We start from the raw sequence: 13,288 nt of genomic DNA on the forward strand, positions 1-13,288 counted from the left end.
TTCAGGGCTGGGCCCTTCCTTGTGGGAGAAGGAGCCGGACATTTGCCTTTTCGGAAAGAGGCTCTGCCGAGGAGGCCATGTCCCATGAGATGTTGCGTCTCTGGGAAAGCACAGATCCCCAGTGCTGTTGTGCCTGTAGATAGGGTCCCAAGGAAAGTTGAAGAGCAGAAAGAGCCTTCAGGGCTGGTCTCTTCCTTGCGGGATAATGAGCAGGATGTTTGCCTTTTCGGAAAGAGGCTCTGGTGAGGACGAGCGCCATGAGATGTTCCGTCTGTGGGAAAGCACAGATCCCCAGTGCTGTTGTGCCTGTAGATAGGGCACCAAGGGACCCTGAAGAGCAGCAACATATTCCAGGTCTGGGCCCTTCCTTGTGGGAGAAGGAGCCGGACGTTTTCCTTTTCGGATAGAGGCTCTTCCGAGGACGAGCGCCATGAGATGTTCCGTCTCTGGGAAAGCACAGATCCCCAGTGCTCTTGTGCCTTTAGATAGGGTGCCAGGGGAAATTGAAGACCAGCAAGAGCTTTCAGGGCTGGGCCCTTCCTTTTTGGAGAAGGAGCCGGACATTTGACTTCTCGGAAAGACGCTCTACCGCCGACGAGCGCCATGAGATGTTCCGTCTCTGGGAAAGCACAGATTCCCAGTGCTGTTGTGCCTCTAGATAGGGCACCAAGGGACCATGAAGACCAGCAGCAGCTTTCAGGGTTGGGCCCTTAATTGTGGGAGAAGGAGCCAGAAGTTTGCATTTACAGAAAGAGGCTCTGCCGAGGCCGAGTGCCATGAGATGTTCTGCCTCTGGGAAACCACAGATCCCCAGTGCTGTTGTGCCTGTAGATAGGGCACCAAGGGACCGTGAAGACCAGCAACAACTTTCATGGCTGGGCTCTTCTTGTGGGAGGAGCAGACGGACGTTTTCTTTTCGGAAAGAGGCCCTACTGAGGCCGAGCGCCATGAGATGTTCCGTCTCTGGGAAAGCACGGATCCCCAGTGCTGTTGTGCTTGTAGATAGGGTGCCAAGGGACCGTGAAGACCAGCAACAGCTTTCAGGGCTGGGCCCTTCCTTGTGGGAGAAGGAGCCGGACGTTTGCCTTTTCGGAAAGAGGCTCTGCCGAGGAGGCCATGTGCCATGAGATGTTCCGTCTCTGGGAAAGCACAGATCCCCAGTGCTGTTGTGCCTGTAGATAGGGCACCAAGGGACCGTGAAGAGCAGCAACAGCTTTCAAGGCTGGGCCCTTCCTTGTGGGAGAAGGAGCCGGACATTTACCTTTTTGGAAAGAGGCTCTGCCGAGGCCGAGCGCCATGAGATGTTGTGTCTCTGGGAAAGCACAGATCCCCAGTGCTGTTGTGCCTGTAGATAGGGTCCCAAGGAAAGTTGAAGAGCAGAAAGAGCCTTCAGGGCTGGTCTCTTCCTTGCGGGATAATGAGCAGGACGTTTGCCTTTTCGGAAAGAGGCTCTGGTGAGGACGAGCGCCATGAGATGTTCCGTCTGTGGGAAAGCACAGATCCCCAGTGCTGTTGTGCCTGTAGATAGGGCACCAAGGGACCCTGAAGAACAGCAACATATTCCAGGTCTGGGCCCTTCCTTGTGGGAGAAGGAGCCGGACGTTTTCCTTTTCGGATAGAGGCTCTTCCGAGGACGAGCGCCATGAGATGTTCCGTCTCTGGGAAAGCACAGATCCCCAGTGCTCTTGTGCCTTTAGATAGGGTGCCAGGGGAAATTGAAGACCAGCAAGAGCTTTCAGGGCTGGGCCCTTCCTTTTTGGAGAAGGAGCCGGACATTTGACTTCTAGGAAAGAGGCTCAGCCGAGGCTGAGCGCCATGAGATTTTCCGTTTCTGGGAAAGCACAGATCCCCACTGCTGTTGTGCTTGTAGATAGGGCACCAAGGGACCATGAAGAGCAGCAACAGCTTACAGGGCTGGGCCCTTCCTTGTGGGGGAAGGAACCGGACGTTTGCCTTTTCGGAAAGAGGCTCAGCCGAGGACGAGCACCATGAGATGTTCCGTCTCTGGGAAAGCACAGATCCCCACTGCTGTTGTGCCTGTAGATAGGGCACCAAGGGACCGTGAAGACCAGCAACAACTTTCAGGGCTGGGCACTTCCTTGTGGGAGAAGCAGCAGGACGCTTCCCTTTTCCGAAAGAGACGATCCCGAGGATGAGCGCCATGAGATGGTCAGTCTCTGGGAAAGCACGGACCCCAGTGCTGTTGTGCTTGTAGATAGGGCACCAAAGGACCATGAAGAGCAGCAACAGCTTTCAGGGCTGGGCCTGCCCTTGTGGGAGAAGGAGCCGGATGTTGGACTTTATCGTAAAGAGGCTCTGCTGAGGACGAGCGCCATGAGACCTTCCGTCTCTGGAAAAGCACAGATCCCCAGTGCTGTTGTGCCTGTAGATAGGGCGCCAAGGGAAGGTGAAGACCAGCAAGAGCTTTCAGGGCTGGGCCCTTCCTTGTGGGAGAAGAGACGGACGTTTGCCTTTTCGGAAAGAGGCTTTGCCGCGGCCGAGCGCCATGAGAGATTCCGTCTCTGGGAAAGCACAGATCCCCAGTGCTATTGTGCCTGTAGATAGGGTACCAAGGGAAGGTGAAGACCAGCAAGAGCTTTCAGGGCTGGGCCCTTCCTTGTGGGAGAAGGAGCCGGACATTTGCCTTTTCGGAAAGAGGCTCTGCCGAGGAGGCCATGTGCCATGAGATGTTGCGTCTCTGGGAAAGCACAGATCCCCAGTGCTGTTGTGCCTGTAGATAGGGTCCCAAGGAAAGTTGAAGAGCAGAAAGAGCCTTCAGGGCTGGTCTCTTCCTTGCGGGATAATGAGCAGGACGTTTGCCTTTTCGGAAAGAGGCTCTGGTGAGGACGAGCGCCATGAGATGTTCCGTCTCTGGGAAAGCACAGATCCCCACTGCTGTTGTGCCTGTAGATAGGGTGCCAAGGAAAGTTGAAGAGCAGAAAGAGCGTTCAGGGCTGGTCCCTTCCTTGTGGGAGAAGGAGCCGGACATTTTCCTTTTCAGAAAGACGCTCTGCTGAGGGCGAGCGCCATGAGATGTTCCGTCTCTGGGAAAGCACAGATCCCCAGTGCTGTTGTGCCTGTAGATAGGGCACCAAGGGACCCTGAAGAGCAGCAACATATTCCAGGTCTGGGCCCTTCCTTGTGGGAGAAGGAGCCGGACGTTTTCCTTTTCGGCAAGAGGCTCTTCCGAGGACGAGCGCCATGAGATGTTCCGTCTCTGGGAAAGCACAGATCCCCAGTGCTCTTGTGCCTTTAGATAGGGTGCCAGGGGAAATTGAAGAGCAGAAAGAGCTTTCAGGGCTGGGCCCTTCCTTTTTGGAGAAGGAGCCGGACATTTGCCTTCTCGGAAAGAGGCTCAGCCGAGGCTGAGCGCCATGAGATGTTCCGTCTCTGGGAAAGCACAGATCCCCACTGCTGTTGTGCCTGTAGATAGGGCACCAAGGGACCGTGAAGACCAAAAAGAGCTTTCAGGGCTGAGCCCTTCCTATTTGGAGAAGGAACCTGACGTTTGACTTTTTGGAAAGAGGCTCTGCCGAGGACGAGCGCCATGAGATGGTCCGTCTGTGGGAAAGCACAGATCCCCAGTGCTGTTGTGTCTGTCGATAGGGCATCAAGGGACCGTGAACAGCAGCAACAGCTTTCAAGGGTGGGCCCTTCCTTTTTGGAGAAAGAGCCGGACATTTGCCTTTTCGGAAAGACGCTCTACCGACGACGAGCGCCATGAGATGTTCCGTCTCTGCGAAAGCACAGATTCCCAGTGCTGTTGTGCCTGTAGATAGGGCACCAAGGGACCATGAAGACCAGCAGCAGCTTTCAGGGTTGGGCCCTTAATTGTGGGAGAAGGAGCCAGAAGTTTGCATTTACAGAAAGAGGCTCTGCCTAGGCCGAGTGCCATGAGATGTTCTGCCTCTGGGAAACCACAGATCCCCAGTGCTGTTGTGCCTGTAGATAGGGCACCAAGGGACCGTAAAGACCAGCAACAACTTTCATGGCTGGGCTCTTCTTGTGGGAGGAGCAGACGGATGTTTTCTTTTCGGAAAGAGGCCCTACTGAGGCCGAGCGCGGTGAGATGTTCCGTCTCTGGGAAAGCACGGATCCCCAGTGCTGTTGTGCTTGGAGATAGGGTGCCAAGGGACCGTGAAGACCAGCAACAGCTTTCAGGGCTGGGCCCTTCCTTGTGGGAGAAGGAGCCGGACATTTGCCTTTTCGGAAAGAGGCTCTGCCGAGGACGAGCGCCATGAGATGTTGCGTCTCTGGGAAAGCACGGATTCCCAGTGCTGTTGTGCCTGTAGATAGGGCACCAGGGGACCGTGAAAACCAGCAAGAGCTTTCAGGGCTGGGCCCTTCCTTGTGGGAGAATGAACCGGACGTTTGCCTTTTCGGAAAGAGGCTCAGCCGAGGACGAGCACCATGAGATGTTCCGTCTCTGGGAAAGCACAGATCCCCACTGCTGTTGTGCTTGTAGATAGGGCACCAAGGGACCGTGAAGACCAAAAAGAGCTTTCAGGTCTGGGCCCTTCCTTTTTGGAGAAGGAGACGGACGTTTGACTTTTTGGAAAGAGGCTCTGCCGAGGACGAGCACCATGAGATGTTCCGTCTCTGGGAAAGCACGGATCCCCAGTGCTGTTGTGCTTGTAGATAGGGCACCAAGGGACCGTAAAGACCAGCAACAGCTTTCATGGCTGGGCTCTTCCTTGTGGGAGGAGCAGACGGACGATTGCTTTTCGGAAAGAAGCTCTGCTGAGGACAAGCACCATGAGATGTTCCGACTCTGGGAAAGCACAGATCCCCAGTGCTGTTGTGCTTGTAGATAGGGCACCAAGGGACCGTGAAGAGCAGCAACAGCTTTCAGGGCTGGGCACTTCCTTGTGGGAGAAGCAGCAGGACGCTTCCCTTTTCCGAAAGAGACGATCCCGAGGATGAACGCCATGAGATGGTCAGTCTCTGGGAAAGCACGGACCCCAGTGCTGTTGTGCTTGTAGATAGGGCACCAAAGGACCGTGAAGAGCAGCAACAGCTTTCAGGGCTGGGCCTGCCCTTGTGGGAGAAGGAGCCGGATGTTGAACTTATCGTAAAGAGGCTCTGCTGAGGACGAGCGCCATGAGACCTTCCGTCTCTGGAAAAGCACAGATCCCCAGTGCTGTTGTGCCTGTAGATAGGGCACCAAGGGACCGTGAACAGCAGCAACATCTTTCAGGGCTGGGCCCTTCCTTGTGGGAGAATTAGCCGGATATTTGCCTTTTCGGAAAGAGGCTCTGCCGAGGCCGAGCACCATGAGATGTTGCGTCTCTGGGAAAGCACAGATCCCCAGTGCTGTTGTGCCTGTAGATAGGGCGCCAAGGGAAGGTGAAGACCAGCAAGAGCTTTCAGGGCTGGGCCCTTCCTTGTGGGAGAAGAGACGGGCGTTTGCCTTTTCGGAAAGAGGCTCTGCCGTGGCCGAGCGCCATGAGAGATTCCGTCTCTGGAAAAGCACAGATCCCCAGTGCTATTGTGCCTGTAGATAGGGTACCAAGGGAAGGTGAAGACCAGCAAGAGCTTTCAGGGCTGGGCCCTTCCTTGTGGGAGAAGGAGCCGGACATTTGCCTTTTCGGAAAGAGGCTCTGCCGAGGAGGCCATGTGCCATGAGATGTTGCGTCTCTGGGAAAGCACAGATCCCCACTGCTGTTGTGCCTGTAGATAGGGTCCCAAGGAAAGTTGAAGAGCAGAAAGAGCCTTCAGGGCTGGTCCCTTCCTTGTGGGAGAAGGAGCCGGACATTTTCCTTTTCAGAAAGACGCTCTGCTGAGGGCGAGCGCCATGAGATGTTCCGTCTGTGGGAAAGCACAGATCCCCACTGCTGTTGTGCCTGTAGATAGGGCACCAAGGGACCGTGAAAAGCAGCAACAGCTTTCAGGGCTGGGCCCTTCCTTGTGGGAGAAGGAGCCAGAAGTTTGCATTTTCGGAAAGAGGCTCTGCCGAGGACTTGCGCCATGAGATGTTGCGTCTCTGGGAAAGCACAGATCCCCAGTGCTGTTGTGCCTGTAGATAGGGCGTTAAGGGAAGGTGAAGGCCAGCAGCAGCTTTCAGGGTTGGGCCCTTCCTTGTGGGAGAAGGAGCCGGACATTTGCCTTTTCAGAAAGACGCTCTGCCGACGACGAGCGCCATGAGATGTTGCGTCTCTGGGAAAGCACAGATCCCCAGTGCCTTTGTGCCTGTAGATGGGGCACCAAGGGACCGTGAACAGCAGGAACATCTTTCAGGGCTGGGCCCTTCCTTGTGGGAGAAGGAGCCGGACATTTGCCTTTTCGGAAAGAGGCTCTGCCGAGGCCGAGCGCCAAGAGATGTTCCGTCTCTGGGAAAGCACAAATCCCCAGTGCTGTTGTGCCTGTAGGTAGGGCGCCAAAGGTTGGTGAAGAGCAGCAACAGCTTTCAGGGCTGGGCCCTTTTTACGGATGCACGACTAACCAAATCCAACAGGTGTTAAAACTCAGATTTATTCTTCAGCAAAAGTTAGTTAGAAGTCCGATAACATTCTATAAAATCACAGGCTCAATTATGTAAAGTGAATTAATACTACACGGCCGACTTAAGAATTCCCAAGACTTAAAGTGATGGCTCAGAACGCGCGTATCAGTCACCTAAAAGCTGAGGGCTCTCTCCCTCGAGGAGTTACCTCGGGCGGTGCCCCGGCCCAAGGGGGAGTCCCCGACTGCAGACCCGCTGCTCTGAGGAGGACTGCCAACGTGTCCTCTGGCAGGACCCCGTTTATACCCCTGTCGAATCTGACCTGTGGTCATTTAATTCTATTGGCCAGAAGGGTCTCCTTTGTGTACCTGGCGCATCCCGATTGGCCAGTTCAAATTTCAACCTGCAGCCTCCAGGGTTTCCTTCCCCTTCTCCCTTCCTGGAGAAGTTTCATTTCCTGCTGGCAGGATGGGGGGGGCGGGATTTACTGCCACAATCCACCCCGTGACCATAATCATGATTCGACTGGTTTCTTTGGAGTGGTGGTACAATCACCTCTTGCCTCCAAAGTTAAAAGGGGGTGCAGTTTGGTGAGTTTGACGCTCATTGTGGGTCATCGTCCCCTTGTGGTCTAGAACTAAAGTGGAATATCAAACACAGGAATATCCAGTGTATGGACAGTTTAAAGGAGTACACTTAACCATTAGTACAAGCTTCACTACCAAGCATTTGATAGAACTTATTGCAATATGGATTACAGTAATCATAACTACAAGCATTATTAAAGATTAGAGAAGGCTGGTCGCCCACCCCGTGAAAGAAAATCTGAACATATCAAAACTTTTCCCAACCAGTTGGTCCCTGGTGCAGAAGCAATTGCCTCCGAGTCTCTTGCCGTATTCTCTCGTTGATTTAGTCTTGAAGCCACATTGACACATTTGGAGTGAACACAGCAGTTGTCCATTGACAAGTTCAAAACTTTACATATACCCTTCTCTTTCTTTGGCATCTAATCCAATACAGCCCAATTTTTGATAGTCATTTTACCAATATGTTATAACCGATTGTTTGAGAGTCCCCAAATTGTTAGATGTAGCGTTGGCTAAGGTTGATAGCTGTAAACTCAGTTCTAGGGTGCTCTATTGATGTTCCTCGAGTACCACTTCAACTCCACCCCGTGATCCCATGGGTTAGTTGGAGGATATAGTCACATCTGGTGTTTCATACTGAACTAGTATTTACTGCACTTGGTGACCAATTTATAATTGTTACATTGCTCTCATGCGAGGTCAAGGACTCGTGATATATTAATGTCCGTCATTTTGCCACGACATTATCATCCAGATCTTCACCATCCACGCCTGTCACCGTCATCACCGTCAGCAAAAGGACTGGAATGACTCGTTCCTTCATGGTCCTGTAAAAAAGCACAAACTAGGCCTCGGTCTTAAAACCGGGTCACAGGGTTAGAAGCCCGGGATTATCCACCGGGCACTGATGTGGTGAGTCTTTCCACCCCCATGAGATGGTCTCAGAAGACCAATGTAATCAACCTGCCACGTGCTCCAAAGAGCCTTGCCTTGTCTGATATGCTGGGCCAGAGCTTGGTTTGGGTGATTAGCTTTAAGCCTTATTCGGCATTGTGGGCAAGCTGTAAGAATTGCTTCATAGGTTTTCAGAGACACTGGCCAACCCCGAGACTGGCATTCATAATAGACATCTGCTTTCCCTGAGTGGCTTCGTTTGATATGCAACCATTTTGCTAGTCTATCCCAATCTTCCTTCTCACTGGTGACCATCCTGATTTGGGCCAGGTGGTCCACCTGCTGATTCCATTTCACAGCTGGGGTTCCATCCCAAGCATGTCCCTTCACCCATCCCACCTTTAAAGGTCAGGATCTCCCTATTGCCAGGAGACGTTGCCAGTCCTCTGTCCTCCGCACTTTCGCATGACCTACTTCCCACTTACTAGATTCCCACTGACATATCCACTCTGTAGCACCCTTAAAGGTTGCATAAGAGTCAGTATAGACGATGGTAGCACCATTCTCTACGGCCAGTAATAAAGCCCGTAGTTCTCCTACTTGTGCACTACCTTCACCCTCTTCTTCGACTGTCTTCCCAGTACCAATCTCCAACGCCACTGCTTTATATTGCCATTTTGATCCCACTCAAGAAGCAGATGCATCTGTGAACCACACTCCCTGCACATCTGAGCCTGCCATGAATTCGGGTGCCTCCTCAATTGGAGAAGGTTTATATGGTTGACCCAGCAAGGCTGGGTCAGGGTTTACAGGTTGCTGTAATTTGAAAACCTTAGTCAGACCCTCCTTTAGTGGGAGCAATTGGCTTATCCCTTCTAGGTATACATACCATTTCCTAACTGTGGCCTTTTGGGCTACTCCCTCCGGAGGAGGTGACCCATTGAGGATTGAATTTAAGAGAGGGAAAGGACCCTGTACTATAACATCCTGTGAGGTACGCAGCTTTTCAGCCTCTTTAACTGCTCTAGTGAGGGAGAGGACCCCCTTTTCCCAATCTGAATATCGTCACTCCGTTTCTTTGAATGCAGTGGAGGAGAATAATAATGGCCTAGCTGGTCCCTGTGGCCCCTTTTGAAACACGCCACAGTATGAGGCATGTTCAGCAAATCCCCATTCCACCCTTAAAGGATCTCGTAGGTGCAATGGACCTAGCCTCTGATAAGCTTTAAGCTCATCTTTCAGAGTGTTAAGGGCTAACGTATGTTGCCAAGTCCAATCCCATTTCCTGTTTTTTCGGAGCAAGTCATAAAGAGGGCGGCCAATCACCGAAAACTCTGGTATATGTTTTCTCCAATAGCCCATTTTTGACTAACAGATTCCAGATGGCCTCAGCCACTTGTCCTACCTGTTCCTTGTTGTCCCCACCAACCAGGATATCATCTATATATTGATATATGTGGACACCTGGGGGTACCTCCACAGCATCAAGGAGCTTGGCTAAAGCATTGTGAGCGATAGTAGGGGAGTGCTTGTATCCCTGGGGAAGTCGATTAAATGTGTATTGGGTCCCTTCCCAAGTGAAGGCAAACTGGGGTTTGTCCTCTTCCCTTAGGGGAACCATAAAAAAACCCCATATCTTTGACACCTAAAGCAGCCATCCATGGGTGGGCTGCAGCCTCTATTGCTGTTATCACTGAGGTGATACTTGGGATGGCAGAAATTAATGGTGGGGTGTTACTACTCAATTTTCTATAATCAATTGTTAGTCGCCACCTTCCATCTGATTTACGGACTGGCCAAACAGGAGAATTATAAGGAGAATGTGTGCAACTGATGATCTCTCTTTTCTCCAGATCATTAATTACTTCCGAAATGCCCCGTTTGGCCACGGCTGGAAGTGGGTATTGAGGGACACAGGTTACCCTAGATTGCGGTAGTGCAGGAGCAACCTGCAATGTTCTCACATGAATAGCCTCTGCCTCCCTGCCCCCAATGCTCCACACCCTACCATTGGGTAGATACCATTGTCTACCTGCCAGCACATCAAATCCCAGTATATTTCCCTCATAGGGGCTTAAAGCCACCTTCACAGCTGTCATTCTTTTTTTTTTCCCCGGTAGCCAAAGTTGGGTTCGAGCTATGGGGCATTTTTCTGTCGCCCCTGTTACTCCTCTAATGTTTATAGCCTTTCTTGATGGCCTAATTCCCAGCTCACTAGCTTGTTGCTCATTTAAAACACTAATTTGGGCTCCTGTATCAATTAAGAATTCCAAACTTATCCGTTTTGGGCCCACAGGAATGTGTATATAAGGCTCCTTATCAGCAGACCATTGGCAGGTATTCACCATGCGGACTGGGCGGCCTGAATCCCAAACCGCAGCTCCTAGTTTTTAGCCCTTCAGTTCCTCTCGCAGTGCCGCAAAAGGGTCCCGTTTCTCTTCCCGAGGGGGCGGGGTTGCTGGCACTTCCCTTTGGTCTCTAGCTTTCCCCTCCAGCAATCCCACCCCCGGATGCCGCCGGCGGACTGCCCGTGCAGCACGGCTCGGGCTGCCCCCAGTGCCGGTGCCTTCCGCCAGAGACCGTCCCTTCCGGGATCGTAGTTCCGACCCGACGGCGCCCGAGTTCGAGACCGCTCGGGGCGGGGTTTACAACCGGCTGGGTGGACCTTCCTGCTGCCCTCCGTTAACTCCGACAGTCCCTTTTCCCTGATAGTAACAGATTCTCCTCTCTCCTTGGGGTCTGCAACCCCAGCCCAGTAAGGTACTCGGGACGTTATCGACTGATCACTTGCCGGACCAGCCCTCAGAAACACTCCCGGACCCCAGTAACTTCTCGCTTCATCATCACTCAACAGTATCCAGTCCTCCCCCGTTAGAGAAACTCTCCACAAATACTCAGGTTCGGTTTCGCTCGGCTTGCGCGAAAACTTAGCTTGCAACTTGCCGAGTTTGGGTTCCAACCAAGGGGCCGTACAAACAGCACTCCGGGGGCTCCCACCGTGTGGACCCCGCGTGCCCTTCTGTTTCAATAAGGGGCCGCACGTCCCTTTCCTCCAAGTCCACCTTCAGACAATCTATTTCCCCTTGCCTTTTAGCAGAATCACTCTTTCGGTTCTGTGCTTGAATCAAGCAGGCGCCCAGGAGGGCACACACACTGCCTTTGCCGTCTCGACAAGTTCCGTGGCATTGTTCTACTCTCTCCACGACCAGTGCCGGGTCGGACCACTTCTCCTTCGCCCATTCTAGCTCTGGGTGAGAAGGGCTGCAGCCGTGCCTCCGTAATAATTCCTCTATTAACACCATCCTGCCGACTACGCCAAAATGTTATGGATGCACGACTAACCAAATCCAACAGGTGTTAAAACTCAGATTTATTCTTCAGCAAAAGTTAGTTAGAAGTCCGGTAACATTCTATAAAATCACAGGCTCAATGATGTAAAGAGAATTAATACTACACGGCCGACTTAAGAATTCCCAAGATTAAAGTGATGGCTCAAAACGCGCGTATCACTCACCTAAAAGCTGAGGGCTCTCTCCCTCGAGGAGTTACCTCGGGCGGTGCCCCGGCCCGAGGGGGAGTCCCCGACTGCAGACCCGCTGCTCCGAGGAGGACTGCCAATGTGTCCTCCAGTGGGACCCCGTTTATACCCCTGTCGAATCTGACCTGTGGTCATTTAATTCTATTGGCCAGAAGGGTCACCTTGGTGTACCTGCCGCATCCCGATTGGCCAGTTCAAATTTCAACCTGCAGCCTCCAGGGTTTCCTTCCCCTTCTCCCTTCCTGGAGAAGTTTCGTTTCCTGCTGGCAGGATGGGGGGGGGCGGGATTTACTGCCACAGCCCTTCCTTGTGGGAGAAGGAGCCAGACGTTTGCCTTTCCGGAAAGACGCTGTGCCGAGGCCGAGCACCGTGAGATGTTCCAACTCTGGGAAACCACAGTTCTCTGTGCTGTTCTGCTTGTAGATAGGGCGCCAAGGGAAGGTGAAGACCAGCAAGAGCTTTCAGGGCTGGGCCCTTCCTTGTGGGAGGAGGAGCCGGACGTTTGCCTTTTCGGCAAGAGGCTCTGCCGAGGACGAGCGCCATGAGATGTTGCGTCTCTGGGAAAGCACAGATCCCCAGTGCTGTTGTGCCTGTAGATAGGGCGCCAAGGGATGGTGAAGAGCAGCAACAGCTTTCAGGGCTGGGACCTTCCTTATGGGAGAAGGAGCCGGACCTTTGCCTTTTCGGAAAGGTTTCTGCCGACACCGATGGCCATTAGATGTTCCGTCTCTGGGAAAGCACAGATCCCCAGTGCTGTTGTGCCTGTAGATAGGGCGCCAAGGGACGGTGAAGACCAGCAAGAGCTTTCAGGGCTGGGCCCTTTCTTGTGGGAGAAGGAGCCGGACTTTTGCCTTTTCGGAACGACGCTCTGCCACGGCTGAGGGCCATGAGATATTCCGTCTCTAACAAAGCACAGATCCCCAGTGCTGTTGTGCCAGTAGACAGGCTGCCAAGGGACTGTAAAGACCAGCAAGACCTTTCAGGGCTGGGCCCTTCCTTCTGGGAGAAGGAGCCAGACGTTTTCCTTTTCGGAAAGAGGCTCTGCCGAGGCCGAGCGCCATGAGATGTTCCATCTCTGGGAAATCACAGATCCCAAGTGCTGTTGTGCTTGTCGATAGGGCACCAAGGGACCATGAAGAGCAGCAACATCTTTCAGGGCTGGGCTCTTCCTTGTGGGAGGAGGAGCCCGACGTTTGCCTTTTCGGCAAGAGGCTCTGCCGAGGCAGAGCACCATGAGATGTTCCGTCTCTGGGAAAGCACAGATCCCCAGTGCTGTTGTTCCTGTGAATAGGCTGCCAAGGGAAGGTGAAGGCCATCAACAGCTTTCAGGGCTTACTTTTCCTTACCCTTTGAAGGACAACTTCAGTGGCTTCCAGGAAAGAAGCTCTTGTGTACCATTAATCAAGTAGTTCTCATAGGGTGAGACAGGCAACTGCTCGTCAAAGTTTTCCATTGCGCTAACCGCACGAATTGAAGCTAGGCATTACAGGCTCCAATATCAATAGAGTAGGAAGTAAGGAGGGGAGGGTGTGTTGGGGGACTTGTAATAAGCTGCCTGATTACTGTTCTACTGGCTTTACTCCTGGCCATGACAACAGTTTGTCCTTTCAGGGCCTTGATGGCACTCCTGCAGGGATGATGCGTAATACAGTTGGGTTTGCTGCTGTCTTCATAAAATGCCCCCTCGTGGCCACTACAACGATATCCTGAAAGAGCGTGCAAACTATTGCCTTCCCATTAAGTCTCACTACATCTGCTTGTAACTGCTTCTCATCTCGTGGTTTCATGCTTCTTCCAGTGCAAGAGGTTGAAGAATTTCATGCA

This window comes from Harpia harpyja, unplaced genomic scaffold (assembly GCF_026419915.1).
Source record: "Harpia harpyja isolate bHarHar1 unplaced genomic scaffold, bHarHar1 primary haplotype scaffold_47a, whole genome shotgun sequence".
NCBI lineage: Eukaryota > Metazoa > Chordata > Aves > Accipitriformes > Accipitridae > Harpia > Harpia harpyja.